Source organism: Nematostella vectensis, chromosome 8 (assembly GCF_932526225.1).
Source record: "Nematostella vectensis chromosome 8, jaNemVect1.1, whole genome shotgun sequence".
NCBI classification, from domain to species: Eukaryota; Metazoa; Cnidaria; class Anthozoa; order Actiniaria; family Edwardsiidae; genus Nematostella; species Nematostella vectensis.
This window is the reverse complement of record NC_064041.1, coordinates 8,327,144-8,354,469: the sequence shown is the minus strand read 5'-3', so window position 1 is coordinate 8,354,469 and position 27,326 is coordinate 8,327,144. Positions and strand designations below refer to the sequence as shown.

The 27,326-nt window shown below is 40.4% G+C and overlaps 42 non-coding genes across 42 annotated transcripts; all 42 read right to left on the bottom strand.

Annotated features, from left to right (window-relative positions):
* Positions 1–271: 271 nt before the first annotated feature.
* Trnaa-agc lies at positions 272–344 on the bottom strand. Its single transcript has one exon. It is a non-coding gene; the product is annotated as a tRNA-Ala (tRNA).
* Positions 345–945: 601 nt separating this feature from the next.
* Trnaa-agc lies at positions 946–1,018 on the bottom strand. Its single transcript has one exon. It is a non-coding gene; the product is annotated as a tRNA-Ala (tRNA).
* Positions 1,019–1,511: 493 nt separating this feature from the next.
* Trnag-gcc lies at positions 1,512–1,582 on the bottom strand. Its single transcript has one exon. It is a non-coding gene; the product is annotated as a tRNA-Gly (tRNA).
* A 762-nt stretch (positions 1,583–2,344) lies between these two features.
* Trnag-gcc lies at positions 2,345–2,415 on the bottom strand. The gene has a single exon. It is a non-coding gene; the product is annotated as a tRNA-Gly (tRNA).
* Positions 2,416–2,614: 199 nt separating this feature from the next.
* Trnaa-agc lies at positions 2,615–2,687 on the bottom strand. The gene has a single exon. It is a non-coding gene; the product is annotated as a tRNA-Ala (tRNA).
* A 492-nt stretch (positions 2,688–3,179) lies between these two features.
* Trnag-gcc lies at positions 3,180–3,250 on the bottom strand. Its single transcript has one exon. It is a non-coding gene; the product is annotated as a tRNA-Gly (tRNA).
* Positions 3,251–3,449: 199 nt separating this feature from the next.
* Positions 3,450–3,522, bottom strand: Trnaa-agc. Its single transcript has one exon. It is a non-coding gene; the product is annotated as a tRNA-Ala (tRNA).
* Positions 3,523–4,014: 492 nt separating this feature from the next.
* On the bottom strand, positions 4,015–4,085 carry Trnag-gcc. Its single transcript has one exon. It is a non-coding gene; the product is annotated as a tRNA-Gly (tRNA).
* A 1,544-nt stretch (positions 4,086–5,629) lies between these two features.
* On the bottom strand, positions 5,630–5,702 carry Trnaa-agc. The gene has a single exon. It is a non-coding gene; the product is annotated as a tRNA-Ala (tRNA).
* A 492-nt stretch (positions 5,703–6,194) lies between these two features.
* Positions 6,195–6,265, bottom strand: Trnag-gcc. The gene has a single exon. It is a non-coding gene; the product is annotated as a tRNA-Gly (tRNA).
* Positions 6,266–6,464: 199 nt separating this feature from the next.
* On the bottom strand, positions 6,465–6,537 carry Trnaa-agc. The gene has a single exon. It is a non-coding gene; the product is annotated as a tRNA-Ala (tRNA).
* A 492-nt stretch (positions 6,538–7,029) lies between these two features.
* Trnag-gcc lies at positions 7,030–7,100 on the bottom strand. Its single transcript has one exon. It is a non-coding gene; the product is annotated as a tRNA-Gly (tRNA).
* Positions 7,101–7,299: 199 nt separating this feature from the next.
* On the bottom strand, positions 7,300–7,372 carry Trnaa-agc. Its single transcript has one exon. It is a non-coding gene; the product is annotated as a tRNA-Ala (tRNA).
* Positions 7,373–7,971: 599 nt separating this feature from the next.
* Positions 7,972–8,044, bottom strand: Trnaa-agc. The gene has a single exon. It is a non-coding gene; the product is annotated as a tRNA-Ala (tRNA).
* Positions 8,045–8,645: 601 nt separating this feature from the next.
* Trnaa-agc lies at positions 8,646–8,718 on the bottom strand. Its single transcript has one exon. It is a non-coding gene; the product is annotated as a tRNA-Ala (tRNA).
* Positions 8,719–9,210: 492 nt separating this feature from the next.
* On the bottom strand, positions 9,211–9,281 carry Trnag-gcc. Its single transcript has one exon. It is a non-coding gene; the product is annotated as a tRNA-Gly (tRNA).
* Positions 9,282–9,480: 199 nt separating this feature from the next.
* Positions 9,481–9,553, bottom strand: Trnaa-agc. Its single transcript has one exon. It is a non-coding gene; the product is annotated as a tRNA-Ala (tRNA).
* A 492-nt stretch (positions 9,554–10,045) lies between these two features.
* On the bottom strand, positions 10,046–10,116 carry Trnag-gcc. Its single transcript has one exon. It is a non-coding gene; the product is annotated as a tRNA-Gly (tRNA).
* A 199-nt stretch (positions 10,117–10,315) lies between these two features.
* Positions 10,316–10,388, bottom strand: Trnaa-agc. The gene has a single exon. It is a non-coding gene; the product is annotated as a tRNA-Ala (tRNA).
* A 602-nt stretch (positions 10,389–10,990) lies between these two features.
* Trnaa-agc lies at positions 10,991–11,063 on the bottom strand. The gene has a single exon. It is a non-coding gene; the product is annotated as a tRNA-Ala (tRNA).
* Positions 11,064–11,664: 601 nt separating this feature from the next.
* On the bottom strand, positions 11,665–11,737 carry Trnaa-agc. Its single transcript has one exon. It is a non-coding gene; the product is annotated as a tRNA-Ala (tRNA).
* Positions 11,738–12,229: 492 nt separating this feature from the next.
* On the bottom strand, positions 12,230–12,300 carry Trnag-gcc. Its single transcript has one exon. It is a non-coding gene; the product is annotated as a tRNA-Gly (tRNA).
* Positions 12,301–12,499: 199 nt separating this feature from the next.
* Trnaa-agc lies at positions 12,500–12,572 on the bottom strand. The gene has a single exon. It is a non-coding gene; the product is annotated as a tRNA-Ala (tRNA).
* A 492-nt stretch (positions 12,573–13,064) lies between these two features.
* On the bottom strand, positions 13,065–13,135 carry Trnag-gcc. Its single transcript has one exon. It is a non-coding gene; the product is annotated as a tRNA-Gly (tRNA).
* A 199-nt stretch (positions 13,136–13,334) lies between these two features.
* Positions 13,335–13,407, bottom strand: Trnaa-agc. The gene has a single exon. It is a non-coding gene; the product is annotated as a tRNA-Ala (tRNA).
* Positions 13,408–14,683: 1,276 nt separating this feature from the next.
* Trnaa-agc lies at positions 14,684–14,756 on the bottom strand. The gene has a single exon. It is a non-coding gene; the product is annotated as a tRNA-Ala (tRNA).
* Positions 14,757–15,357: 601 nt separating this feature from the next.
* On the bottom strand, positions 15,358–15,430 carry Trnaa-agc. The gene has a single exon. It is a non-coding gene; the product is annotated as a tRNA-Ala (tRNA).
* A 493-nt stretch (positions 15,431–15,923) lies between these two features.
* On the bottom strand, positions 15,924–15,994 carry Trnag-gcc. The gene has a single exon. It is a non-coding gene; the product is annotated as a tRNA-Gly (tRNA).
* Positions 15,995–17,432: 1,438 nt separating this feature from the next.
* On the bottom strand, positions 17,433–17,503 carry Trnag-gcc. The gene has a single exon. It is a non-coding gene; the product is annotated as a tRNA-Gly (tRNA).
* A 762-nt stretch (positions 17,504–18,265) lies between these two features.
* Trnag-gcc lies at positions 18,266–18,336 on the bottom strand. The gene has a single exon. It is a non-coding gene; the product is annotated as a tRNA-Gly (tRNA).
* Positions 18,337–18,535: 199 nt separating this feature from the next.
* Trnaa-agc lies at positions 18,536–18,608 on the bottom strand. Its single transcript has one exon. It is a non-coding gene; the product is annotated as a tRNA-Ala (tRNA).
* A 492-nt stretch (positions 18,609–19,100) lies between these two features.
* Trnag-gcc lies at positions 19,101–19,171 on the bottom strand. Its single transcript has one exon. It is a non-coding gene; the product is annotated as a tRNA-Gly (tRNA).
* Positions 19,172–20,042: 871 nt separating this feature from the next.
* On the bottom strand, positions 20,043–20,115 carry Trnaa-agc. The gene has a single exon. It is a non-coding gene; the product is annotated as a tRNA-Ala (tRNA).
* A 492-nt stretch (positions 20,116–20,607) lies between these two features.
* On the bottom strand, positions 20,608–20,678 carry Trnag-gcc. Its single transcript has one exon. It is a non-coding gene; the product is annotated as a tRNA-Gly (tRNA).
* Positions 20,679–22,790: 2,112 nt separating this feature from the next.
* Positions 22,791–22,861, bottom strand: Trnag-gcc. The gene has a single exon. It is a non-coding gene; the product is annotated as a tRNA-Gly (tRNA).
* A 1,595-nt stretch (positions 22,862–24,456) lies between these two features.
* Trnag-gcc lies at positions 24,457–24,527 on the bottom strand. Its single transcript has one exon. It is a non-coding gene; the product is annotated as a tRNA-Gly (tRNA).
* A 199-nt stretch (positions 24,528–24,726) lies between these two features.
* Positions 24,727–24,799, bottom strand: Trnaa-agc. Its single transcript has one exon. It is a non-coding gene; the product is annotated as a tRNA-Ala (tRNA).
* A 492-nt stretch (positions 24,800–25,291) lies between these two features.
* On the bottom strand, positions 25,292–25,362 carry Trnag-gcc. Its single transcript has one exon. It is a non-coding gene; the product is annotated as a tRNA-Gly (tRNA).
* A 199-nt stretch (positions 25,363–25,561) lies between these two features.
* Trnaa-agc lies at positions 25,562–25,634 on the bottom strand. The gene has a single exon. It is a non-coding gene; the product is annotated as a tRNA-Ala (tRNA).
* A 492-nt stretch (positions 25,635–26,126) lies between these two features.
* Trnag-gcc lies at positions 26,127–26,197 on the bottom strand. The gene has a single exon. It is a non-coding gene; the product is annotated as a tRNA-Gly (tRNA).
* A 761-nt stretch (positions 26,198–26,958) lies between these two features.
* Trnag-gcc lies at positions 26,959–27,029 on the bottom strand. The gene has a single exon. It is a non-coding gene; the product is annotated as a tRNA-Gly (tRNA).
* A 199-nt stretch (positions 27,030–27,228) lies between these two features.
* Trnaa-agc lies at positions 27,229–27,301 on the bottom strand. The gene has a single exon. It is a non-coding gene; the product is annotated as a tRNA-Ala (tRNA).
* Between the last annotated feature and the right edge of the window lie 25 nt (positions 27,302–27,326).

Here is a 27,326-nt window from a genome sequence, read left to right as displayed (position 1 = left end):
CATTGAAGCCTTTGGAAGGAAAATCGGGCCTCCCGCGTGGCAGGCGAGAATTCTACCACTGAACCACCAGTGCTTTCCTGTTTAGCAGCAGAATATTTCCAGATACAGTACAAAATAAATTCGTGTCGATTTGATTGATAAGACCTGTCTTCTGAGGTGGTGGAAAATCAAATTCTTAAACGCTTTTTATTATTCCAATAGGCATTATTTGCACTCTAACTTAGTCGCAATTGCCTAAAAAATGGATTTCTCTTTACCAAGCGAAAAAATCTGGAGAATCCGGGTATCGATCCCGGTACCTCCCGCATGCTAAGCGGGCGCTCTACCATTTGAGCTAATTCCCCAGTAATCAGAACTAAAGCACATGAACCTGCATATGGCTGATTCTGAACTGTTTTCCAGGATATTTAACTACAAACGCAAAATCATAAAGAAACATTGAAAACAATCAAACAAAGTTTTTAGCTTGCAAGAGAGTCTCTATAATTTTGCGCGAGTAGTTTTGAAATTTTGTACAAACACAATCTTTTTTGGCTCGAATACAATTGCTAATGTTTGTAAATCTTCTTGATATCAGCGCCAAAAAAATGACGCACCTCTAGCAGAGCAAGGTTTCGATCCTCGGACCTCTGGGTTATGGGCCCTGCACGCTTCCACTGCGCCACTCTGCTAACCATTGAAGCCTTTGGAAGAAAAATCGGGCCTCCCGCGTGGCAGGCGAGAATTCTACCACTGAACCACCAGTGCCTTCCTGTTTAGCAGCAGAATATTTCCAGATACAGTACAAAATAAATTCGTGTCGATTTGATTGATAAGACCTGTCTTCTGAGGTGGTTGAAAATCAAATTATTAAACGCTTTTTATTATTTCAATAGGCATTATTTGCACTCTAACTTAGTCGAAATTGCCTAAAAAATGGATTTCTCTTTACAAAGCGAAAAAATCTGGAGAATCCGGGTATCGATCCCGGTACCTCCCGCATGCTAAGCGGGCGCTCTACCATTTGAGCTAATCCCCCAGTAATCAGAACTACACCACATGAAGCGGCATATGGCTGATTCTGAACTGCTTTCCAGGATATTTAAATACAAACGCAAAATCATAAAGACACATTGAAATCAATAAAACAAAGTTTTTTGCTTGCTAGAGAGTCTCTATAATTTTGCGAGAGTAGTTTTGAAATTTTGTACATACACAATCTTTATTGGCTCGAATACAATTGCTAATGTTTTGTTTCTCTTCTTGATATCAGCGACAAAAAAAATGACGCACCTCTAGCAGAGCAAGGTTTCGATCCCCGGACCTCTGGGTTATGGGCCCAGCACGCTTCCACTGCGCCACTCTGCTGACCACAGAAGCATTGGGGAGGAAATTCGGTTTTGTTTCTTGTGTTAAAGCTATGCTTTTAATCTACAGTTTACCGATTTAAGTACACAACACAGGAGTTTAATAGAAAATATAGGTACTGACATTTGCATTTGATGTTTTCCAGCCAAAAACAAAATAAAAATTGCACTGGCCGGGAATCGAACCCGGGCCTCCCGCGTGGCAGGCGAGAATTCTACCACTGAACCACCAGTGCCTTCCTGTTTAGCAGCAGAATATTTCCAGATACAGTACAAAATAAATTCGTGTCGATTTGATTGATAAGACCTGTCTTCTGAGGTGGTTGAAAATCAAATTCTAAAACGCTTTTGAATATTCCAATAGGCATTATTTGCAGTCTCACTTAGTCGAAATTGCCTAAAAAATGGATTTCTCTTTACCAAGCGAAAAAATCTGGAGAATCCGGGTATCGATCCCAGTACCTCCCCCATGCTGAGCAAGCGCTCTACCATTTGAGCTAATCTCCCAGTAATCAGAACTAAACCACATGAAGCTGCATATGGCTGATTCTGAACTGCTTTCCAGAATATTTAAATACAAACGCAAAATCATAAAGACACATTAAAAACAATCAAACAAAGTTTTTTGCTCGCTAGAGAGTCTCTAAAATTTTGCGCGAGTAGTTTTGAAATTTTGTACAAACACAATCTTTATTTGCTCGAATACAATTGCTAATGTTTTGTTTCTCTTCTTGATATCAGCGACAAAAAAATGACGCACTTCTAGCAGAGCAAGGTTTCGATCCTCGGACCTCTGGGTTATGGGCCCAGCACGCTTCCACTGCGCCACTCTGCTAACGATTGAAGCCTTGGGGAAGAAATTCGGTTTTGTTTCTTGTGTTAAAGCTATGCTTTTAATTTGCAGTTTACCGATTTAAGTACACAACAGAGGAGTTTAATAGAAAATATAGATACTGACATTTGCATTTGATATTTTCCAGCAAAAAAAAAATAAACATTGCACTGGCCGGGAATCGAACCCGGGCCTCCCGCGTGGCAGGCGAGAATTCTACCACTGAACCACCAATGCCTTCCTGTTTAGCAGCAGAATATTTCCAGATACAGTACAAAATAAATTCGTGTCGATTTGATTGATAAGACCTGTCTTCTGAGGTGGTGGAAAATCGAATTCTTAAACGCTTTTTATTATTTCAATAGGCATTATTTGCACTCTAACTTAGTCGAAATTGCCTAAAAAATGGATTTCTCTTATACCAAGCGAAAAAATCTGGAGAATCCGGGTATCGATCCCGGTACCTCCCGCATGCTAAGCGGGCGCTCTACCATTTGAGCTAATTCCCCAGTAATCAGAACTAAACCACATGAAGCTGCATATGGCTGATTCTGAACTGCTTTCCAGGATATTTAAATACAAACGCAAAATCATAAAGACACGTTGAAAAAAATCAAACAAAGTTTTTAGCTTGCAAGAGAGTCTCTATAATTTTGCGCGAGTAGTTTTGAAATTTTGTACAAACACAATCTTTATTGGCTCGAATACAATTGCTAATGTTTTGTTTCCCTTCCTGATATCAGCGACAAAAAAATGACGCACTTCTAGCAGAGCAAGGTTTCGATCCTCGGACCTCTGGGTTATGGGCCCAGCACGCTTCCACTGCGCCACTCTGCTAACGATTGAAGCCTTGGGGAGGAAATTCGGTTTTGTTTTTTGTGTTAAAGCTATGCTTTTAATTTGCAGTTTACCGATTTAAGTACACAACACAGGAGTTTAAAAGAAAATATAGGTACTGACATTTGCATTTGATGTTTTCCAGCCAAAAACAAAATAAACATTGCACTGGCCGGGAATCGAACCCGGGCCTCCCGCGTGGCAGGCGAGAATTCTACCACTGAACCACCAGTGCCTTCCTGTTTAGCAGCAGAATATTTCCAGATACAGTACAAAATAAATTCGTGTCGATTTGATTGATAAGACCTGTCTTCTGAGGTGGTGGAAAATCAAATTCTTAAACGCTTTTTATTATTCCAATAGGCATTATTTGCACTCTAACTTAGTCGAAATTGCCTAAAAAATGGATTTCTCTTATACCAAGCGAAAATATCTGGAGAATCCGGGTATCGATCCCGGTACCTCCCGCATGCTAAGCGGGCGCTCTACCATTTGAGCTAATTCCCCAGTAATCAGAACTAAACCACATGAAGCTGCATGTGGCTGATTCTGAACTGCTTTCCAGGATATTTAAATACAAACGCAAAATCATAAAGACACGTTGAAAACAATCAAACAAAGTTTTTAGCTTGCAAGAGAGTCTCTATAATTTTGCGCGAGTAGTTTTGAAATTTTGTACAAACACAATCTTTATTGGCTCGAATACAATTGCTAATGTTTTGTTTCTCTTCTTGATATCAGCGACAACAAAATGACGCACTTCTAGCAGAGCAAGGTTTCGATCCTCGGACCTCTGGGTTATGGGCCCAGCACGCTTCCACTGCGCCACTCTGCTAACGATTGAAGCCTTGGGGAGGAAATTCGGTTTTGTTTCTTGTGTTAAAGCTATGGTTTTAATTTGCAGTTTACCGATTTAAGTACACAACACAGGAGTTTAATAGAAAATATAGGTACTGACATTTGCATTTGATGTTTTCCAGCCAAAAACAAAATAAACATTGCACTGGCCGGGAATCGAACCCGGGCCTCCCGCGTGGCAGGCGAGAATTCTACCACTGAACCACCTGTGCCTTCCTGTTTAGCAGCAGAATATTTCCAGATACAGTACAAAATAAATTCGTGTCGATTTGATTGATAAGACCTGTCTTCTGAGGTGGTTGAAAATCAAATTCTAAAACGCTTTTTATTATTCCAATAGGCATTATTTGCACTCTAACTTAGTCGAAATTGCCTAAAAAATGGATTTCTCTTTACCAAGCGAAAAAATCTGGAGAATCAGGGTATCGATCCCGGTACCTCCCGCATGCTAAGCGGGCGCTCTACCATTTGAGCTAATCCCCCAGTAATCAGAACTAAACCACATGAAGCTGCATATGGCTGATTCTGAACTGTTTTCCAGGATATTTAACTACAAACGCAAAATCATAAAGACACATTGAAAACAATCAAACAAAGTTTTTAGCTTGCAAGAGAGTCTATAATTTTGCGCGAGTAGTTTTGATATTTTGTACAAACACAATCTTTTTTGGCTCGAATACAATTGCTAATGTTTGGAAATCTTCTTGATACCAGCGCCAAAAAAATGACGCACCTCTAGCAGAGCAAGGTTTCGATCCTCGGACCTCTGGGTTATGGGCCCAGCACGCTTCCACTGCGCCACTCGGCTAACCATTGAAGCCTTTGGAAGGAAAATCGGGCCTCCCGCGTGGCAGGCGAGAATTCTACCACTGAACCACCAGTGCCTTCCTGTTTAGCAGCAGAATATTTCCAGATACAGTACAAAATAAATTCGTGTCGATTTGATTGATAAGACCTGTCTTCTGAGGTGGTGGAAAATCAAATTCTTAAACGCTTTTTATTATTCCAATAGGCATTATTTGCACTCTAACTTAGTCGCAATTGCCTAAAAAATGGATTTCTCTTTACCAAGCGAAAAAATCTGGAGAATCCGGGTATCGATCCCGGTACCTCCCGCATGCTAAGCGGGCGTTCTACCATTCGAGCTAATTCCCCAGTAATCAGTACTAAACCACATGAAGCTGCATATGGCTGATTCTGAACTGTTTTCCAGGATATTTAACTACAAACGCAAAATCATAAAGAAACATTGAAAACAATCAAACAAAGTTTTTAGCTTGCAAGAGAGTCTCTATAATTTTGCGCGAGTAGTTTTGAAATTTTGTACAAACACAATCTTTTTTGGCTCGAATACAATTGCTAATGTTTGTAAATCTTCTTGATATCAGCGCCAAAAAAATGACGCACCTCTAGCAGAGCAAGGTTTCGATCCTCGGACCTCTGGGTTATGGGCCCTGCACGCTTCCACTGCGCCACTCTGCTAACCATTGAAGCCTTTGGAAGGAAAATCGGGCCTCCCGCGTGGCAGGCGAGAATTCTACCACTGAACCACCAGTGCCTTCCTGTTTAGCAGCAGAATATTTCCAGATACAGTACAAAATAAATTCTTGTCGATTTGATTGATAAGACCTGTCTTCTGAGGTGGTTGAAAATCAAATTATTAAACGCTTTTTATTATTTCAATAGGCATTATTTTCACTCTAACTTAGTCGAAATTGCCTAAAAAATGGATTTCTCTTTACAAAGCGAAAAAATCTGGAGAATCCGGGTATCGATCCCGGTACCTCCCGCATGCTAAGCGGGCGCTCTACCATTTGAGCTAATCCCCCAGTAATCAGAACTACACCACATGAAGCGGCATATGGCTGATTCTGAACTGCTTTCCAGGATATTTAAATACAAACGCAAAATCATAAAGACACATTGAAATCAATAAAACAAAGTTTTTTGCTTGCTAGAGAGTCTCTATAATTTTGCGAGAGTAGTTTTGAAATTTTGTACATACACAATCTTTATTGGCTCGAATACAATTGCTAATGTTTTGTTTCTCTTCTTGATATCAGCGACAAAAAAAATGACGCACCTCTAGCAGAGCAAGGTTTCGATCCCCGGACCTCTGGGTTATGGGCCCAGCACGCTTCCACTGCGCCACTCTGCTAACGATTGAAGCCTTGGGGAAGAAATTAGGTTTTGTTTCTTGTGTTAAAGCTATGCTTTTAATTTGCAGTTTACCGATTTAAGTACACAACAGAGGAGTTTAATAGAAAATATAGATACTGACATTTGCATTTGATATTTTCCAGCAAAAAAAAAATAAACATTGCACTGGCCGGGAATCGAACCCGGGCCTCCCGCGTGGCAGGCGAGAATTCTACCACTGAACCACCAATGCCTTCCTGTTTAGCAGCAGAATATTTCCAGATACAGTACAAAATAAATTCGTGTCGATTTGATTGATAAGACCTGTCTTCTGAGGTGGTGGAAAATCGAATTCTTGAACGCTTTTTATTATTCTAATAGGCATTATTTGCACTCTAACTTAGTCGAAATTGCTTAAAAAATGGATTTCTCTTATACCAAGCGAAAAAATCTGGAGAATCCGGGTATCGATCCCGGTACCTCCCGCATGCTAAGCGGGCGCTCTACCATTTGAGCTAATTCCCCAGTAATCAGAACTAAACCACATGAAGCTGCATATGGCTGATTCTGAACTGCTTTCCAGGATATTTAAATACAAACGCAAAATCATAAAGACACGTTGAAAACAATCAAACAAAGTATTTAGCTTGCAAGAGAGTCTCTATAATTTTGCGCGAGTAGTTTTGAAATTTTGTACAAACACAATCTTTAATGGCTCGAATACAATTGCTAATGTTTTGTTTCTCTTCTTGATATCAGCGACAAAAAAATGACGCACTTCTAGCAGAGCAAGGTTTCGATCCTCGGACCTCTGGGTTATGGGCCCAGCACGCTTCCACTGCGCCACTCTGCTAACGATTGAAGCCTTGGGGAGGAAATTCGGTTTTGTTTCTTGTGTTAAAGCCATGCTTTTAATTAGCAGTTTACCGATTTAAGTACACAACACAGGAGTTTAATAGAAAATATAGGTACTGACATTTGCATTTGATGTTTTCCAGCCAAAAACAAAATAAACATTGCACTGGCCGGGAATCGAACCCGGGCCTCCCGCGTGGCAGGCGAGAATTCTAACACTGAACCACCAGTGCCTTCCTGTTTAGCAGCAGAATATTTCCAGATACAGTACAAAATAAATTCGTGTCGATTTGATTGATAAGACCTGTCTTCTGAGGTGGTGGAAAATCAAATTCTTAAACGCTTTTTATTATTCCAATAGGCATTATTTGCACTCTAACTTAGTCGAAATTGCCTAAAAAATGGATTTCTCTTATACCAAGCGAAAATATCTGGAGAATCCGGGTATCGATCCCGGTACCTCCCGCATGCTAAGCGGGCGCTCTACCATTTGAGCTAATTCCCCAGTAATCAGAACTAAACCACATGAAGCTGCATATGGCTGATTCTGAACTGCTTTCCAGGATATTTAAATACAAACGCAAAATCATAAAGACACATTGAAAACAATCAAACAAAGTTTTTAGCTTGCAAGAGAGTCTATAATTTTGCGCGAGTAGTTTTGATATTTTGTACAAACACAATCTTTTTTGGCTCGAATACAATTGCTAATGTTTGGAAATCTTCTTGATACCAGCGCCAAAAAAATGACGCACCTCTAGCAGAGCAAGGTTTCGATCCTCGGACCTCTGGGTTATGGGCCCAGCACGCTTCCACTGCGCCACTCGGCTAACCATTGAAGACTTTGGAAGGAAAATCGGGCCTCCCGCGTGGCAGGCGAGAATTCTACCACTGAACCACCAGTGCCTTCCTGTTTAGCAGCAGAATATTTCCAGATACAGTACAAAATAAATTCGTGTCGATTTGATTGATAAGACCTGTCTTCTGAGGTGGTGGAAAATCAAATTCTTAAACGCTTTTTATTATTCCAATAGGCATTATTTGCACTCTAACTTAGTCGCAATTGCCTAAAAAATGGATTTCTCTTTACCAAGCGAAAAAATCTGGAGAATCCGGGTATCGATCCCGGTACCTCCCGCATGCTAAGCGGGCGCTCTACCATTTGAGCTAATTCCCCAGTAATCAGAACTAAAGCACATGAAGCTGCATATGGCTGATTCTGAACTGTTTTCCAGGATATTTAACTACAAACGCAAAATCATAAAGAAACATTGAAAACAATCAAACAAAGTTTTTAGCTTGCAAGAGAGTCTCTATAATTTTGCGCGAGTAGTTTTGAAATTTTGTACAAACACAATCTTTTTTGGCTCGAATACAATTGCTAATGTTTGTAAATCTTCTTGATATCAGCGCCAAAAAAATGACGCACCTCTAGCAGAGCAAGGTTTCGATCCTCGGACCTCTGGGTTATGGGCCCTGCACGCTTCCACTGCGCCACTCTGCTAACCATTGAAGCCTTTGGAAGGAAAATCGGGCCTCCCGCGTGGCAGGCGAGAATTCTACCACTGAACCACCAGTGCCTTCCTGTTTAGCAGCAGAATATTTCCAGATACAGTACAAAATAAATTCGTGTCGATTTGATTGATAAGACCTGTCTTCTAAGGTGGTTGAAAATCAAATTATTAAACGCTTTTTATTATTTCAATAGGCATTATTTTCACTCTAACTTAGTCGAAATTGCCTAAAAAATGGTTTTCTCTTTACAAAGCGAAAAAATCTGGAGAATCCGGGTATCGATCCCGGTACCTCCCGCATGCTAAGCGGGCGCTCTACCATTTGAGCTAATCCCCCAGTAATCAGAACTACACCACATGAAGCGGCATATGGCTGATTCTGAACTGCTTTCCAGGATATTTAAATACAAACGCAAAATCATAAAGACACATTGAAATCAATAAAACAAAGTTTTTTGCTTGCTAGAGAGTCTCTATAATTTTGCGAGAGTAGTTTTGAAATTTTGTACATACACAATCTTTATTGGCTCGAATACAATTGCTAATGTTTTGTTTCTCTTCTTGATATCAGCGACAAAAAAAATGACGCACCTCTAGCAGAGCAAGGTTTCGATCCCCGGACCTCTGGGTTATGGGCCCAGCACGCTTCCACTGCGCCACTCTGCTAACGATTGAAGCCTTGGGGAAGAAATTAGGTTTTGTTTCTTGTGTTAAAGCTATGCTTTTAATTTGCAGTTTACCGATTTAAGTACACAACAGAGGAGTTTAATAGAAAATATAGATACTGACATTTGCATTTGATATTTTCCAGCAAAAAAAAAATAAACATTGCACTGGCCGGGAATCGAACCCGGGCCTTCCGCGTGGCAGGCGAGAATTCTACCACTGAACCACCAATGCCTTCCTGTTTAGCAGCAGAATATTTCCAGATACAGTACAAAATAAATTCGTGTCGATTTGATTGATAAGACCTGTCTTCTGAGGTGGTGGAAAATCGAATTCTTGAACGCTTTTTATTATTCTAATAGGCATTATTTGCACTCTAACTTAGTCGAAATTGCCTAAAAAATGGATTTCTCTTATACCAAGCGAAAAAATCTGGAGAATCCGGGTATCGATCCCGGTACCTCCCGCATGCTAAGCGGGCGCTCTACCATTTGAGCTAATTCCCCAGTAATCAGAACTAAACCACATGAAGCTGCATATGGCTGATTCTGAACTGCTTTCCAGGATATTTAAATACAAACGCAAAATCATAAAGACACGTTGAAAACAATCAAACAAAGTATTTAGCTTGCAAGAGAGTCTCTATAATTTTGCGCGAGTAGTTTTGAAATTTTGTACAAACACAATCTTTAATGGCTCGAATACAATTGCTAATGTTTTGTTTCTCTTCTTAAAATCAGCGACAAAAAGATGACGCACTTCTAGCAGAGCAAGGTTTCGATCCTCGGACCTCTGGGTTATGGGCCCAGCACGCTTCCACTGCGCCACTCTGCTAACGATTGAAGCCTTGGGGAGGAAATTCGGTTTTGTTTCTTGTGTTAAAGCTATGCTTTTAATTAGCAGTTTACCGATTTAAGTACACAACACAGGAGTTTAATAGAAAATATAGGTACTGACATTTGCATTTGATGTTTTCCAGCCAAAAACAAAATAAACATTGCACTGGCCGGGAATCGAACCCGGGCCTCCCGCGTGGCAGGCGAGAATTCTACCACTGAACCACCAGTGCCTTCCTGTTTAGCAGCAGAATATTTCCAGATACAGTACAAAATAAATTCGTGTCGATTTGATTGATAAGACCTGTCTTCTGAGGTGGTGGAAAATCAAATTCTTAAACGCTTTTTATTATTCCAATAGGCATTATTTGCACTCTAACTTAGTCGAAATTGCCTAAAAAATGGATTTCTCTTATACCAAGCGAAAATATCTGGAGAATCCGGGTATCGATCCCGGTACCTCCCGCATGCTAAGCGGGCGCTCTACCATTTGAGCTAATTCCCCAGTAATCAGAACTAAACCACATGAAGCTGCATATGGCTGATTCTGATCTGCTTTCCAGGATATTTAAATACAAACGCAAAATCATAAAGACACGTTGAAAACAATCAAACAAAGTTTTTAGCTTGCAAGAGAGTCTCTATAATTTTGCGCGAGTAGTTTTGAAATTTTGTACAAACACAATCTTTATTGGCTCGAATACAATTGCTAATGTTTTGTTTCTCTTCTTGATATCAGCGCCAAAAAAATGACGCACCTCTAGCAGAGCAAGGTTTCGATCCTCGGACCTCTGGGTTATGGGCCCAGCACGCTTCCACTGCGCCACTCGGCTAACCATTGAAGCCTTTGGAAGGAAAATCGGGCCTCCAGCGTGGCAGGCGAGAATTCTACCACTGAACCACCAGTGCCTTCCTGTTTAGCAGCAGAATATTTCCAGATACAGTACAAAATAAATTCGTGTCGATTTGATTGATAAGACCTGTCTTCTGAGGTGGTTGAAAATCAAATTCTAAAACGCTTTTTATTATTCCAATAGGCATTATTTGAACTCTAACTTAGTCGAAATTGCCTTAAAAATGGATTTCTCTTTACCAAGCGAAAAAATCTGGAGAATCCGGGTATCGATCCCGGTACCTCCCGCATGCTAAGCGGGCGCTCTACCATTTGAGCTAATCCCCCAGTAATCAGAACTAAACCACATGAAGCTGCATATGGCTGATTCTGAACTGTTTTCCAGGATATTTAACTACAAACGCAAAATCATAAAGACACATTGAAAACAATCAAACAAAGTTTTTAGCTTGCAAGAGAGTCTTTATAATTTTGCGCGAGTAGTTTTGAAATTTTGTACAAACACAATCTTTTTTGGCTCGAATACAATTGCTAATGTTTGTAAATCTTCTTGATATCAGCGCCAAAAAAATGACGCACCTCTAGCAGAGCAAGGTTTCGATCCTCGGACCTCTGGGTTATGGGCCCAGCACGCTTCCACTGCGCCACTCTGCTAACCATTGAAGCCTTTGAAAGGAAAATCGGGCCTCCCGCGTGGCAGGCGAGAATTCTACCACTGAACCACCAGTGCCTTCCTGTTTAGCAGCAGAATATTTCCAGATACAGTACAAAATAAATTCGTGTCGATTTGATTGATAAGACCTGTCTCCTGAGGTGGTTGAAAATCAAATTATTAAACGCGTTTTATTATTTCAATAGGCATTATTTGCACTCTAACTTAGTCGAAATTGCCTAAAAAATGGATTTCTCTTTACCAAGCGAAAAAATCTGGAGTATCCGGGTATCGATCCCGGTACCTCCCGCATGCTAAGCGGGCGCTCTACCATTTGAGCTAACCCCCCAGTAATCAGAACTACACCACATGAAGCGGCATATGGCTGATTTTGAACTGCTTTCCAGGATATTTAAATACAAACGCAAAATCATAAAGACACATTGAAATCAATAAAACAAAGTTTTTTGCTTGCTAGAGAGTCTCTATAATTTTGCGAGAGTAGTTTTGAAATTTTGTACATACACAATCTTTATTGGCTCGAATACAATTGCTAATGTTTTGTTTCTCTTCTTGATATCAGCGACAAAAAAAATGACGCACCTCTAGCAGAGCAAGGTTTCGATCCCCGGACCTCTGGGTTATGGGCCCAGCACGCTTCCACTGCGCCACTCTGCTAACGATTGAAGCCTTGGGGAAGAAATTAGGTTTTGTTTCTTGTGTTAAAGCTATGCTTTTAATTTGCAGTTTACCGATTTAAGTACACAACAGAGGAGTTTAATAGAAAATATAGATACTGACATTTGCATTTGATATTTTCCAGCAAAAAAAAAATAAACATTGCACTGGCCGGGAATCGAACCCGGGCCTTCCGCGTGGCAGGCGAGAATTCTACCACTGAACCACCAATGCCTTCCTGTTTAGCAGCAGAATATTTCCAGATACAGTACAAAATAAATTCGTGTCGATTTGATTGATAAGACCTGTCTTCTGAGGTGGTGGAAAATCGAATTCTTGAACGCTTTTTATTATTCTAATAGGCATTATTTGCACTCTAACTTAGTCGAAATTGCCTAAAAAATGGATTTCTCTTATACCAAGCGAAAAAATCTGGAGAATCCGGGTATCGATCCCGGTACCTCCCGCATGCTAAGCGGGCGCTCTACCATTTGAGCTAATTCCCCAGTAATCAGAACTAAACCACATGAAGCTGCATATGGCTGATTCTGAACTGCTTTCCAGGATATTTAAATACAAACGCAAAATCATAAAGACACGTTGAAAACAATCAAACAAAGTATTTAGCTTGCAAGAGAGTCTCTATAATTTTGCGCGAGTAGTTTTGAAATTTTGTACAAACACAATCTTTAATGGCTCGAATACAATTGCTAATGTTTTGTTTCTCTTCTTAAAATCAGCGACAAAAAGATGACGCACTTCTAGCAGAGCAAGGTTTCGATCCTCGGACCTCTGGGTTATGGGCCCAGCACGCTTCCACTGCGCCACTCTGCTAACGATTGAAGCCTTGGGGAGGAAATTCGGTTTTGTTTCTTGTGTTAAAGCTATGCTTTTAATTAGCAGTTTACCGATTTAAGTACACAACACAGGAGTTTAATAGAAAATATAGGTACTGACATTTGCATTTGATGTTTTCCAGCCAAAAACAAAATAAACATTGCACTGGCCGGGAATCGAACCCGGGCCTCCCGCGTGGCAGGCGAGAATTCTACCACTGAACCACCAGTGCCTTCCTGTTTAGCAGCAGAATATTTCCAGATACAGTACAAAATAAATTCGTGTCGATTTGATTGATAAGACCTGTCTTCTGAGGTGGTGGAAAATCAAATTCTTAAACGCTTTTTATTATTCCAATAGGCATTATTTGCACTCTAACTTAGTCGAAATTGCCTAAAAAATGGATTTCTCTTATACCAAGCGAAAATATCTGGAGAATCCGGGTATCGATCCCGGTACCTCCCGCATGCTAAGCGGGCGCTCTACCATTTGAGCTAATTCCCCAGTAATCAGAACTAAACCACATGAAGCTGCATATGGCTGATTCTGATCTGCTTTCCAGGATATTTAAATACAAACGCAAAATCATAAAGACACGTTGAAAACAATCAAACAAAGTTTTTAGCTTGCAAGAGAGTCTCTATAATTTTGCGCGAGTAGTTTTGAAATTTTGTACAAACACAATCTTTATTGGCTCGAATACAATTGCTAATGTTTTGTTTCTCTTCTTGATATCAGCGCCAAAAAAATGACGCACCTCTAGCAGAGCAAGGTTTCGATCCTCGGACCTCTGGGTTATGGGCCCAGCACGCTTCCACTGCGCCACTCGGCTAACCATTGAAGCCTTTGGAAGGAAAATCGGGCCTCCAGCGTGGCAGGCGAGAATTCTACCACTGAACCACCAGTGCCTTCCTGTTTAGCAGCAGAATATTTCCAGATACAGTACAAAATAAATTCGTGTCGATTTGATTGATAAGACCTGTCTTCTGAGGTGGTGGAAAATCAAATTCTTAAACGCTTTTTATTATTCCAATAGGCATTATTTGCACTCTAACTTAGTCGCAATTGCCTAAAAAATGGATTTCTCTTTACCAAGCGAAAAAATCTGGAGAATCCGGGTATCAATCCCGGTACCTCCCGCATGCTAAGCGGGCGCTCTACCATTTGAGCTTATTCCCCAGTAATCAGAACTAAAGCACATGAAGCTGCATATGGCTGATTCTGAACTGTTTTCCAGGATATTTAACTACAAACGCAAAATCATAAAGACACATTGAAAACAATCAAACAAAGTTTTTAGCTTGCAAGAGAGTCTCTATCATTTTGCGCGAGTAGTTTTGAAATTTTGTACAAACACAATCTTTTTTGACTCGAATACAATTGCTAATGTTTGTAAATCTTCTTGATATCAGCGCCAAAAAAATGACGCACCTCTAGCAGAGCAAGGTTTCGATCCTCGGACCTCTGGGTTATGGGCCCAGCACGCTTCCACTGCGCCACTCTGCTAACCATTGAAGCCTTTGGAAGGAAAATCGGGCCTCCCGCGTGGCAGGCGAGAATTCTACCACTGAACCACCAGTGCCTTCCTGTTTAGCAGCAGAATATTTCCAGATACAGTACAAAATAAATTCGTGTCGATTTGATTGATAAGACCTGTCTTCTGAGGTGGTTGAAAATCAAATTCTAAAACGCTTTTTATTATTCCAATAGGCATTATTTGAACTCTAACTTAGTCGAAATTGCCTTAAAAATGGATTTCTCTTTACCAAGCGAAAAAATCTGGAGAATCCGGGTATCGATCCCGGTACCTCCCGCATGCTAAGCGGGCGCTCTACCATTTGAGCTAATCCCCCAGTAATCAGAACTAAACCACATGAAGCTGCATATGGCTGATTCTGAACTGTTTTCCAGGATATTTAACTACAAACGCAAAATCATAAAGACACATTGAAAACAATCAAACAAAGTTTTTAGCTTGCAAGAGAGTCTTTATAATTTTGCGCGAGTAGTTTTGAAATTTTGTACAAACACAATCTTTTTTGGCTCGAATACAATTGCTAATGTTTGTAAATCTTCTTGATATCAGCGCCAAAAAAATGACGCACCTCTAGCAGAGCAAGGTTTCGATCCTCGGACCTCTGGGTTATGGGCCCAGCACGCTTCCACTGCGCCACTCTGCTAACCATTGAAGCCTTTGAAAGGAAAATCGGGCCTCCCGCGTGGCAGGCGAGAATTCTACCACTGAACCACCAGTGCCTTCCTGTTTAGCAGCAGAATATTTCCAGATACAGTACAAAATAAATTCGTGTCGATTTGATTGATAAGACCTGTCTCCTGAGGTGGTTGAAAATCAAATTATTAAACGCGTTTTATTATTTCAATAGGCATTATTTGCACTCTAACTTAGTCGAAATTGCCTAAAAAATGGATTTCTCTTTACCAAGCGAAAAAATCTGGAGTATCCGGGTATCGATCCCGGTACCTCCCGCATGCTAAGCGGGCGCTCTACCATTTGAGCTAACCCCCCAGTAATCAGAACTACACCACATGAAGCGGCATATGGCTGATTTTGAACTGCTTTCCAGGATATTTAAATACAAACGCAAAATCATAAAGACACATTGAAATCAATAAAACAAAGTTTTTTGCTTGCTAGAGAGTCTCTATAATTTTGCGAGAGTAGTTTTGAAATTTTGTACATACACAATCTTTATTGGCTCGAATACAATTGCTAATGTTTTGTTTCTCTTCTTGATATCAGCGACAAAAAAAATGACGCACCTCTAGCAGAGCAAGGTTTCGATCCCCGGACCTCTGGGTTATGGGCCCAGCACGCTTCCACTGCGCCACTCTGCTGACCACAGAAGCATTGGGGAGGAAATTCGGTTTTGTTTCTTGTGTTAAAGCTATGCTTTTAATCTACAGTTTACCGATTTAAGTACACAACACAGGAGTTTAATAGAAAATATAGGTACTGACATTTGCATTTGATGTTTTCCAGCCAAAAACAAAATAAACATTGCACTGGCCGGGAATCGAACCCGGGCCTCCCGCGTGGCAGGCGAGAATTCTACCACTGAACCACCAGTGCCTTCCTGTTTAGCAGCAGAATATTTCCAGATACAGTACAAAATAAATTCGTGTCGATTTGATTGATAAGACCTGTCTTCTGAGGTGGTTGAAAATCAAATTCTAAAGCGCTTTTTATTATTCAAATAGGCATTATTTGCAGTCTAACTTAGTCGCAATTGCCTAAAAAATGGATTTCTCTTTACCAAGCGAAAAAATCTGGAGAATCCGGGTATCGATCCCGGTACCTCCCGCATGCTAAGCGGGCGCTCTACCATTTCAGCTAATTCCCCAGTAATCAGAACTAAACCACATGAAGCTGCATATGGCTGATTCTGAACTGTTTTCCAGGATATTTAACTACAAACGCAAAATCATAAAGACACATTGAAAACAATCAAACAAAGTTTTTAGCTTGCAAGAGAGTCTCTATAATTTTGCGCGAGTAGTTTTGAAATTTTGTACAAACACAATCTTTTTTGGCTCGAATACAATTGCTAATGCTTGAAAATCTTCTTGATATCAGCGCCAAAAAAATGACGCACCTCTAGCAGAGCAAGGTTTCGATCCTCGGACCTCTGGGTTATGGGCCCAGCACGCTTCCACTGCGCCACTCTGCTAACCATTGAAACCTTTGGAAGGAAAATCGGGCCTCCCGCGTGGCAGGCGAGAATTCTACCACTGAACCACCAGTGCCTTCCTGTTTAGCAGCAGAATATTTCCAGATACAGTACAAAATAAATTCGTGTCGATTTGATTGATAAGACCTGTCTTCTGAGGTGGTGGAAAATCAAATTCTAAAACGCTTTTTATTATTCCAGTAGGCATTATTTGTAGTCTAACTTAGTCGAAATTGCCTAAAAAATGGATTTCTCTTTACCAAGCGAAAAAATCTGGAGAATCCGGGTATCGATCCCAGTACCTCCCCCATGCTGAGCAAGCGCTCTACCATTTGAGCTAATCCCCCAGTAATCAGAACTTAACCACATGAAGCTGCATATGGCTGATTCTGAACTGCTTTCCAGAATATTTAAATACAAACGCAAAATCATAAAGACACATTAAAAAACAATCAAACAAAGTTTTTTGCTTGCTAGAGAGTCTCTAAAATTTTGCGGGAGTTGTTTTTAAATTTTGTACAAACACAATCTTTATTTGCTCGAATACAATTGCTAATGTGTTGTTTCTCTTCTTGATATCAGCGACAAAAAACTGACGCACCTCTAGCAGAGCAAGGTTTCGATCCTCGGACCTCTGGGTTATGGGCCCAGCACGCTTCCACTGCGCCACTCTGCTAACGATTGAAGCCTTGGGGAAGAAATTCGGTTTTGTTTCTTGTGTTAAAGCTATGCTTTTAATCTACAGTTTACCGATTTAAGTACACAACACAGGAGTTTAATAGAAAATATAGGTACTGACATTTGCATTTGATGTTTTCCAGCCAAAAACAAAATAAACATTGCACTGGCCGGGAATCAAACCCGGGCCTCCCGCGTGGCAGGCGAGATTTCTACCACTGAACCACCAGTGCCTTCCTGTTTAGCAGCAGAATATTTCCAAATACAGTACAAAATAAATTCGTGTCGATTTGATTGATAAGACCTGTCTTCTGAGGTGGTTGAAAATCAAATTCTAAAACGCTTTTGATTATTCCAATAGGCATTATTTGCAGTCTCACTTAGTCGAAATTGCCTAAAAAATGGATTTCTCTTTAACAAGCGAAAAAATCTGGAGAATCCGGGTATCGATCCCAGTACCTCCCCCATGCTGAGCAAGCGCTCTACCATTTGAGCTAATCCCCCAGTAATCAGAACTAAACCACATGAAGCTGCATATGGCTGATTCTGAACTGCTTTCCAGAATATTTAAATACAAACGCAAAATCATAAAGACACATTAAAAACAATCAAACAAAGTTTTTTGCTTGCTAGAGAGTCTCTAAAATTTTGCGCGAGTAGTTTTGAAATTTTGTACAAACACAATCTTTATTTGCTGGAATACAATTGCTAATGTGTTGTTTCTCTTCTTGATATCAGCGACAAAAAACTGACGCACCTCTAGCAGAGCAAGGTTTCGATCCTCGGACCTCTGGGTTATGGGCCCAGCACGCTTCCACTGCGCCACTCTGCTAACGATTAAAGCCTTGGGGAAGAAATTCGGTTTTGTTTCTTGTGTTAAAGCTATGCTTTTAATTTGCAGTTTACCGATTTAAGTACACAACAGAGGAGTTTAATAGAAAATATAGATACTGACATTTGCATTTGATATTTTCCAGTAAAAAAAAAATAAACATTGCACTGGCCGGGAATCAAACCCGGGCCTCCCGCGTGGCAGGCGAGAATTCTACCACTGAACCACCAATGCCTTCCTGTTTAGCAGCAGAATATTTCCAGATACAGTACAAAATAAATTCGTGTCGATTTGATTGATAAGACCTGTCTTCTGAGGTGGTGGAAAATCGAATTCTTAAACGCTTTTTATTATTCTAATAGGCATTATTTGCACTCTAACTTAGTCGAAATTGCCTAAAAAATGGATTTCTCTTATACCAAGCGAAAAAATCTGGAGAATCCGGGTATCGATCCCGGCACCTCCCGCATGCTAAGCGGGCGCTCTACCATTTGAGCTAATTCCCCAGTAATCAGAACTAAACCACATGAAGCTGCATATGGCTGATTCTGAACTGCTTTCCAGGATATTTAAATACAAACGCAAAATCATAAAGACACGTTGAAAACAATCAAACAAAGTTTTTAGCTTGCAAGAGAGTCTCTATAATTTTGCGCGAGTAGTTTTGAAATTTTGTACAAACACAATCTTTATTGGCTCGAATACAAATGCTAATGTTTTGTTTCTCTTCTTGATATCAGCGACAAAAAAATGACGCACTTCTAGCAGAGCAAGGTTTCGATCCTCGGACCTCTGGGTTATGGGCCCAGCACGCTTCCACTGCGCCACTCTGCTAACGATTGAAGCCTTGGGGAGGAAATTCGGTTTTGTTTCTTGTGTTAAAGCTATGCTTTTAATTTGCAGTTTACCGATTTAAGTACACAACACAGGAGTTTAATAGAAAATATAGGTACTGACATTTGCATTTGATGTTTTCCAGCCAAAAACAAAGTAAACATTGCACTGGCCGGGAATCGAACCCGGGCCTCCCGCGTGGCAGGCGAGAATTCTACCACTGAACCACCTGTGCCTTCCTGTTTAGCAGCAGATTTTTTCCAGATACAGTACAAAATAAATTCGTGTCGATTTGATTGATAAGACCTGTCTTCTGAGATGGTTGAAAATCAAATTCTAAAACGCTTTTTATTATTCCAATAGGCATTATTTGCACTCTAACTTAGTCGAAATTGCCTAAAAAATGGATTTCTCTTTACCAAGCAAAAAAATCTGGAGAATCAGCGTATCGATCCCGGTACCTCCCGCATGCTAAGCGGGCGCTCTACCATTTGAGCTAATCCCCCAGTAATCAGAACTAAACCACATGAATCTGCATATGGCTGATTCTGAACTGTTTTCCAGGATATTTAACTTCAAACGCAAAATCATAAAGACACATTGAAAACAATCAAACAAAGTTTTTAGCTTGCAAGAGAGTCTATAATTTTGCGCGAGTAGTTTTGATATTTTGTACAAACACAATCTTTTTTGGCTCGAATACAATTGCTAATGTTTGTAAATCTTCTTGATATCAGCGCCAAAAAAATGACGCACCTCTAGCAGAGCAAGGTTTCGATCCTCGGACCTCTGGGTTATGGGCCCAGCACGCTTCCACTGCGCCACTCGGCTAACCATTGAAGCCTTTGGAAGGAAAATCGGGCCTCCCGCGTGGCAGGCGAGAATTCTACCACTGAACCACCAGTGCCTTCCTGTTTAGCAGCAGAATATTTAAAGATACAGTACAAAATAAATTCATGTCGATTTGATTGATAAGACCTGTCTTCTGAGGTGGTGGAAAATCAAATTCTTAAACGCTTTTTATTATTCCAATAGGCATTATTTGCACTCTAACTTAGTCGAAATTGCCTTAAAAATGGATTTCTCTTATACCAAGCGAAAAAATCTGGAGAATCCGGGTATCGATCCCGGCACCTCCCGCATGCTAAGCGGGCGCTCTACCATTTGAGCTAATTCCCCAGTAATCAGAACTAAACCACATGAAGCTGCATATGGCTGATTCTGAACTGCTTTCCAGGATATTTAAATACAAACGCAAAATCATAAAGACACGTTGAAAACAATCAAACAAAGTTTTTAGCTTGCAAGAGAGTCTCTATAATTTTGCGCGAGTAGTTTTGAAATTTTGTACAAACACAATCTTTATTGGCTCGAATACAAATGCTAATGTTTTGTTTCTCTTCTTGATATCAGCGACAAAAAAATGACGCACTTCTAGCAGAGCAAGGTTTCGATCCTCGGACCTCTGGGTTATGGGCCCAGCACGCTTCCACTGCGCCACTCTGCTAACGATTAAAGCCTTGGGGAGGAAATTCGGTTTTGTTTCTTGTGTTAAAGCTATGCTTTTAATTTGCAGTTTACCGATTTAAGTACACAACACAGGAGTTTAATAGAAAATATAGGTACTGACATTTGCATTTGATGTTTTCCAGCCAAAAACAAAGTAAACATTGCACTGGCCGGGAATCGAACCCGGGCCTCCCGCGTGGCAGGCGAGAATTCTACCACTGAACCACCAGTGCCTTCCTGTTTGGCAGCAGAATATTTCCAGATACAGTACAAAATGAATTCGTGTCGATTTGATTGATAAGACCTGTCTTCTGAGGTGGTTGAAAATCAAATTCTAAAACGCTTTTTATTATTCCAATAGGCATTATTTGCACTCTAACTTAGTCGAAATTGCCTAAAAAATGGATTTCTCTTTACCAAGCGAAAAAATCTGGAGAATCAGGGTATCGATCCCGGTACCTCCCGCATGCTAAGCGGGCGCTCTACCATTTGAGCTAATCCCCCAGTAATCAGAACTAAACCACATGAAGCTGCATATGGCTGATTCTGAACTGTTTTCCAGGATATTTAACTACAAACGCAAAATCATAAAGACACATTGAAAACAATCAAACAAAGTTTTTAGCTTGCAAGAGAGTCTATAATTTTGCGCGAGTAGTTTTGATATTTTGTACAAACACAATCTTTTTTGGCTCGAATACAATTGCTAATGTTTGTAAATCTTCTTGATATCAGCGCCAAAAAAATGACGCACCTCTAGCAGAGCAAGGTTTCGATCCTCGGACCTCTGGGTTATGGGCCCAGCACGCTTCCACTGCGCCACTCTGCTAACCATTGAAGCCTTTGGAAGGAAAATCGGGCCTCCCGCGTGGCAGGCGAGAATTCTACCACTGAACCACCAGTGCCTTCCTGTTTAGCAGTAGAATATTTCCAGATACAGTACAAAATAAATTCGTGTCGATTTGATTGATAAGACCTGTCTTCTGAGGTGGTGGAAAATCAAATTCTTAAACGCTTTTTATTATTCCAATAGGCATTATTTGCACTCTAACTTAGTCGCAATTGCCTAAAAAATGGATTTCTCTTTACCAAGCGAAAAAATCTGGAGAATCCGGGTATCGATCCCGGTACCTCCCGCATGCTAAGCGGGCGCTCTACCATTTCAGCTAATTCCCAGGTAATCAGAACTAAACCACATGAAGCTGCATATGGCTGATTCTGAACTGTTTTCCAGGATATTTAACTACAAACGCAAAATCATAAAGACACATTGAAAACAATAAAACAAAGTTTTTAGCTTGCAAGAGAGTCTCTATAATTTTGCGCGAGTAGTTTTGAAATTTTGTACAAACACAATCTTTTTTGGCTCGAATACAATTGCTAATGTTTGAAAATCTTCTTGATATCAGCGCCAAAAAAATGACGCACCTCTAGCAGAGCAAGGTTTCGATCCTCGGACCTCTGGGTTATGGGCCCAGCACGCTTCCACTGCGCCACTCTGCTAACCATTGAAGCCTTTGGAAGGAAAATCGGGCCTCCCGCGTGGCAGGCGAGAATTCTACCACTGAACCACCAGTGCCTTCCTGTTTAGCAGCAGAATATTTCCAGATACAGTACAAAAAAAAAATTCGTGTCGATTTGATTGATAAGACCTGTCTTCTGAGGTGGTGGAAAATCTAATTCTAAAACGCTTTTTATTATTCCAATAGGCATTATTTGCAGTCTAACTTAGTCGAAATTGCCTAAAAAATGGATTTCTCTTATACCAAGCGAAAAAATCTGGAGAATCCGGGTATCGATCCCAGTACCTCCCCCATGCTGAGCAAGCGCTCTACCATTTGAGCTAATCCCCCAGTAATCAGAACTTAACCACATGAAGCTGCATATGGCTGATTCTGAACTGCTTTTAAGAATATTTAAATACAAACGCAAAATCATAAAGACACATTAAAAACAATCAAACAAAGTTTTTTGCTTGCTAGAGAGTCTCTAAAATTTTGCGCGAGTTGTTTTGAAATTTTGTACAAACACAATCTTTATTTGCTCGAATACAATTGCTAATGTGTTGTTTCTCTTCTTGATATCAGCGACAAAAAACTGACGCACCTCTAGCAGAGCAAGGTTTCGATCCTCGGACCTCTGGGTTATGGGCCCAGCACGCTTCCACTGCGCCACTCTGCTAACGATTGAAGCCTTGGGGAAGAAATTCGGTTTTGTTTCTTGTGTTAAAGCTATGCTTTTAATTTGCAGTTTACCGATTTAAGTACACAACAGAGGAGTTTAATAGAAAATATAGATACTGACATTTGAATTTGATATTTTCCAGCAAAAAAAAAAATAAACATTGCACTGGCCGGGAATCGAACCCGGGCCTCCCGCGTGGCAGGCGAGAATTCTACCACTGAACCACCAATGCCTTCCTGTTTAGCAGCAGAATATTTCCAGATACAGTACAAAATAAATTCGTGTCGATTTGATTGATAAGACCTGTCTTCTAAGGTGGGGGAAAATCAAATTCTTAAACGCTTTTTATTATTCCAATAGGCATTATTTGCACTCTAACTTAGTCGAAATTGCCAAAAAATGGATTTCTCTTATACCAAGCGAAAAAATCTGGAGAATCCGGGTATCGATCCCGGTACCTCCAGCATGCTAAGCGGGCGCTCTACCATTTGAGCTAATCCCCCAGTAATCAGAACTACACCACATGAAGCGGCATATGGCTGATTCTGAACTGCTTTCCAGGATATTAAAATACAAACGCAAAATCATAAAGACACGTTGAAAACAATCAAACAAAGTTTTTAGCTTGCAAGAGAGTCTCTATAATTTTGCGCGAGTAGTTTTGAAATTTTGTACAAACACAATCTTTATTGGCTCGAATACAATTGCTAATGTTTTGTTTCTCTTCTTGATATCAGCGACAAAAAAATGACGCACTTCTAGCAGAGCAAGGTTTCGATCCTCGGACCTCTGGGTTATGGGCCCAGCACGCTTCCACTGCGCCACTCTGCTAACGATTGAAGCCTTGGGGAGGAAATTCGGTTTCGTTTCTTGTGTTAAAGCTATGCTTTTAATTTGCAGTTTACCGATTTAAGTACACAACACAGGAGTTTAATAGAAAATATAGGTACTGACATTTGCATTTGATGTTTTCCAGCCAAAAACAAAATAAACATTGCACTGGCCGGGAATCGAACCCGGGCCTCCCGCGTGGCAGGCGAGAATACTACCACTGAACCAAGAGTGCTTTCCTGTTTAGCAGCAGAATATTTCCAGATACAGTACAAAATAAATTCGTGTCGATTTGATTGATAAGACCTGTCTTCTGAGGTGGTTGAAAATCAAATTATTAAACGCTTTTTATTATTTCAATAGGCATTATTTGCACTCTAACTTAGTCGAAATTGCCTAAAAAATGGATTTCTCTTTACAAAGCGAAAAAATCTGGAGAATCCGGGTATCGATCCCGGTACCTCCCTCATGCTAAGCGGGCGCTCTACCATTTGAGCTAATCCCCCAGTAATCAGAACTACACAACATGAAGCGGCATATGGCTGATTCTGAACTGCTTTCCAGGATACTTAAATACAAACGCAAAATCATAAAGACACATTGAAATCAATAAAACAAAGTTTTTTGCTTGCTAGAGAGTCTCTAAAATTTTGCGCGAGTAGTTTTGAAATTTTGTACAAACACAATCTTTATTTGCTCGAATACAATTGCTAATGTGTTGTTTCTCTTCTTGATATCAGCGACAAAAAACTGACGCACCTCTAGCAGAGCAAGGTTTCGATCCTCGGACCTCTGGGTTATGGGCCCAGCACGCTTCCACTGCGCCACTCTGCTAACGATTGAAGCCTTGGGGAAGAAATTCGGTTTTGTTTCTTGTGTTAAAGCTATGCTTTTAATTTGCAGTTTACCGATTTAATTACACAACAGAGGAGTTTAATAGAAAATATAGATACTGACATTTGCATTTGATATTTTCCAGCAAAAAAAAATAAACATTGCACTGGCCGGGAATCGAACCCGGGCCTCCCGCGTGGCAGGCGAGAATTCTACCACTGAACCACCAATGCCTTCCTGTTTAGCAGCAGAATATTTCCAGATACAGTACAAAATAAATTCGTGTCGATTTGATTGATAAGACCTGTCTTCTGAGGTGGTGGAAAATCAAATTCTTAAACGCTTTTTATTATTCCAATAGGCATTATTTGCACTCTAACTTAGTCCAAATTGCCTAAAAAATGGATTTCTCTTATACCAAGCGAAAAAATCTGGAGAATCCGGGTATCGATCCCGGTACCTCCCGCATGCTAAGCGGGCGCTCTACCATTTGAGCTAATTCCCCAGTAATCAGAACTAAACCACATGAAGCTGCATATGGCTGATTCTGAACTGCTTTCCAGGATATTTAAATACAAACGCAAAATCATAAAGACACGTTGAAAACAATCAAACAAAGTTTTTAGCTTGCAAGAGAGTCTCTATAATTTTGCGCAAGTAGTTTTGAAATTTTGTACAAACACAATCTTTATTGGCTCGAATACAATTGCTAATGTTTTGTTTCTCTTCTTGATATCAGCGACAAAAAAATGACGCACTTCTAGCAGAGCAAGGTTTCGATCCTCGGACCTCTGGGTTATGGGCCCAGCACGCTTCCACTGCGCCACTCTGCTAACGATTGAAGCCTTGGGGAGGAAATTCGGTTTCGTTTCTTGTGTTAAAGCTATGCTTTTAATTTGCAGTTTACCGATTTAAGTACACAACACAGGAGTTTAATAGAAAATATAGGTACTGACATTTGCATTTGATGTTTTCCAGCCAAAAACAAAATAAACATTGCACTGGCCGGGAATCGAACCCGGGCCTCCCGCGTGGCAGGCGAGAATACTACCACTGAACCACCAGTGCCTTCCTGTTTAGCAGCAGAATATTTCCAGATACAGTACAAAATAAATTCGTGTCGATTTGATTGATAAGACCTGTCTTCTGAGGTGGTTGAAAATCAAATTCTAAAACGCTTTTTATTATTCCAATAGGCATTATTTGCAGTCTAACTTAGTCCAAATTGCCTAAGAAATGGATTTCTCTTATACCAAGCGAAAAAATCTGGAGAATCCGGGTATCGATCCCGGTACCTCCCGCATGCTAAGCGGGCGCTCTACCATTTGAGCTAATTCCCCAGTAATCAGAACTAAACCACATGAAGCTGCATATGGCTGATTCTGAACTGCTTTCCAGGATATTTAAATACAAACGCAAAATCATAAAGACACGTTGAAAACAATCAAACAAAGTTTTTAGCTTGCAAGAGAGTCTCTATAATTTTGCGCAAGTAGTTTTGAAATTTTGTACAAACACAATCTTTATTGGCTCGAATACAATTGCTAATGTTTTGTTTCTCTTCTTGATATCAGCGACAAAAAAATGACGCACTTCTAGCAGAGCAAGGTTTCGATCCTCGGACCTCTGGGTTATGGGCCCAGCACGCTTCCACTGCGCCACTCTGCTAACGATTGAAGCCTTGGGGAGGAAATTCGGTTTCGTTTCTTGTGTTAAAGCTATGCTTTTAATTTGCAGTTTACCGATTTAAGTACACAACACAGGAGTTTAATAGAAAATATAGGTACTGACATTTGCATTTGATGTTTTCCAGCCAAAAACAAAATAAACATTGCACTGGCCGGGAATCGAACCCGGGCCTCCCGCGTGGCAGGCGAGAATACTACCACTGAACCACCAGTGCCTTCCTGTTTAGCAGCAGAATATTTCCAGATACAGTACAAAATAAATTCGTGTCGATTTGATTGATAAGACCTGTCTTCTGAGGTGGTTGAAAATCAAATTCTAAAACGCTTTTTATTATTCCAATAGGCATTATTTGCAGTCTAACTTAGTCGAAATTGCCTAAAAAATGGTTTTCTCTTTACCAAGCGAAAAAATCTGGAGAATCCGGGTATCGATCCCAGTACCTCCCTCATGCTGAGCAAGCGCTCTACCATTTGAGCTAATCCCCCAGTAATCAGAACTAAACCACATGAAGCTGCATATGGCTGATTCTGAACTGCTTTCAAGAATATTTAAATACAAACGCAAAATCATAAAGACACATTAAAAACAATCAAACAAAGTTTTTTGCTTGCTAGAGAGTCTCTATAATTTTGCGCGAGTAGTTTTGAAATTTTGTACATACACAATCTTTATTTGCTCGAATACAATTGCTAATGTGTTGTTTCTCTTCTTGATATCAGCGACAAAAAACTGACGCACCTCTAGCAGAGCAAGGTTTCGATCCTCGGACCTCTGGGTTATGGGCCCAGCACGCTTCCACTGCGCCACTCTGCTAACGATTGAAGCCTTGTGGAAGAAATTCGGTTTTGTTTCTTGTGTTAAAGCTATGCTTTTAATTTGCAGTTTACCGATTTAATTACACAACAGAGGAGTTTAATAGAAAATATAGATACTGACATTTGCATTTGATATTTTCCAGCAAAAAAAAATAAACATTGCACTGGCCGGGAATCGAACCCGGGCCTCCCGCGTGGCAGGCGAGAATTCTACCACTGAACCACTAATGCCTTCCTGTTTAGCAGCAGAATATTTCCAGATACAGTACAAAATAAATTCGTGTCGATTTGATTGATAAGACCTGTCTTCTGAGGTGGTGGAAAATCAAATTCTTAAACGCTTTTTATTATTCCAATAGGCATTATTTGCACTCTAACTTAGTCGAAATTGCCTAAAAAATGGATTTCTCTTATACCAAGCGAAAAAATCTGGAGAATCCGGGTATCGATCCCGGTACCTCCCGCATGCTAAGCGGGCGCTCTACCATTTGAGCTAATTCCCCAGTAATCAGAACTAAACCACATGAA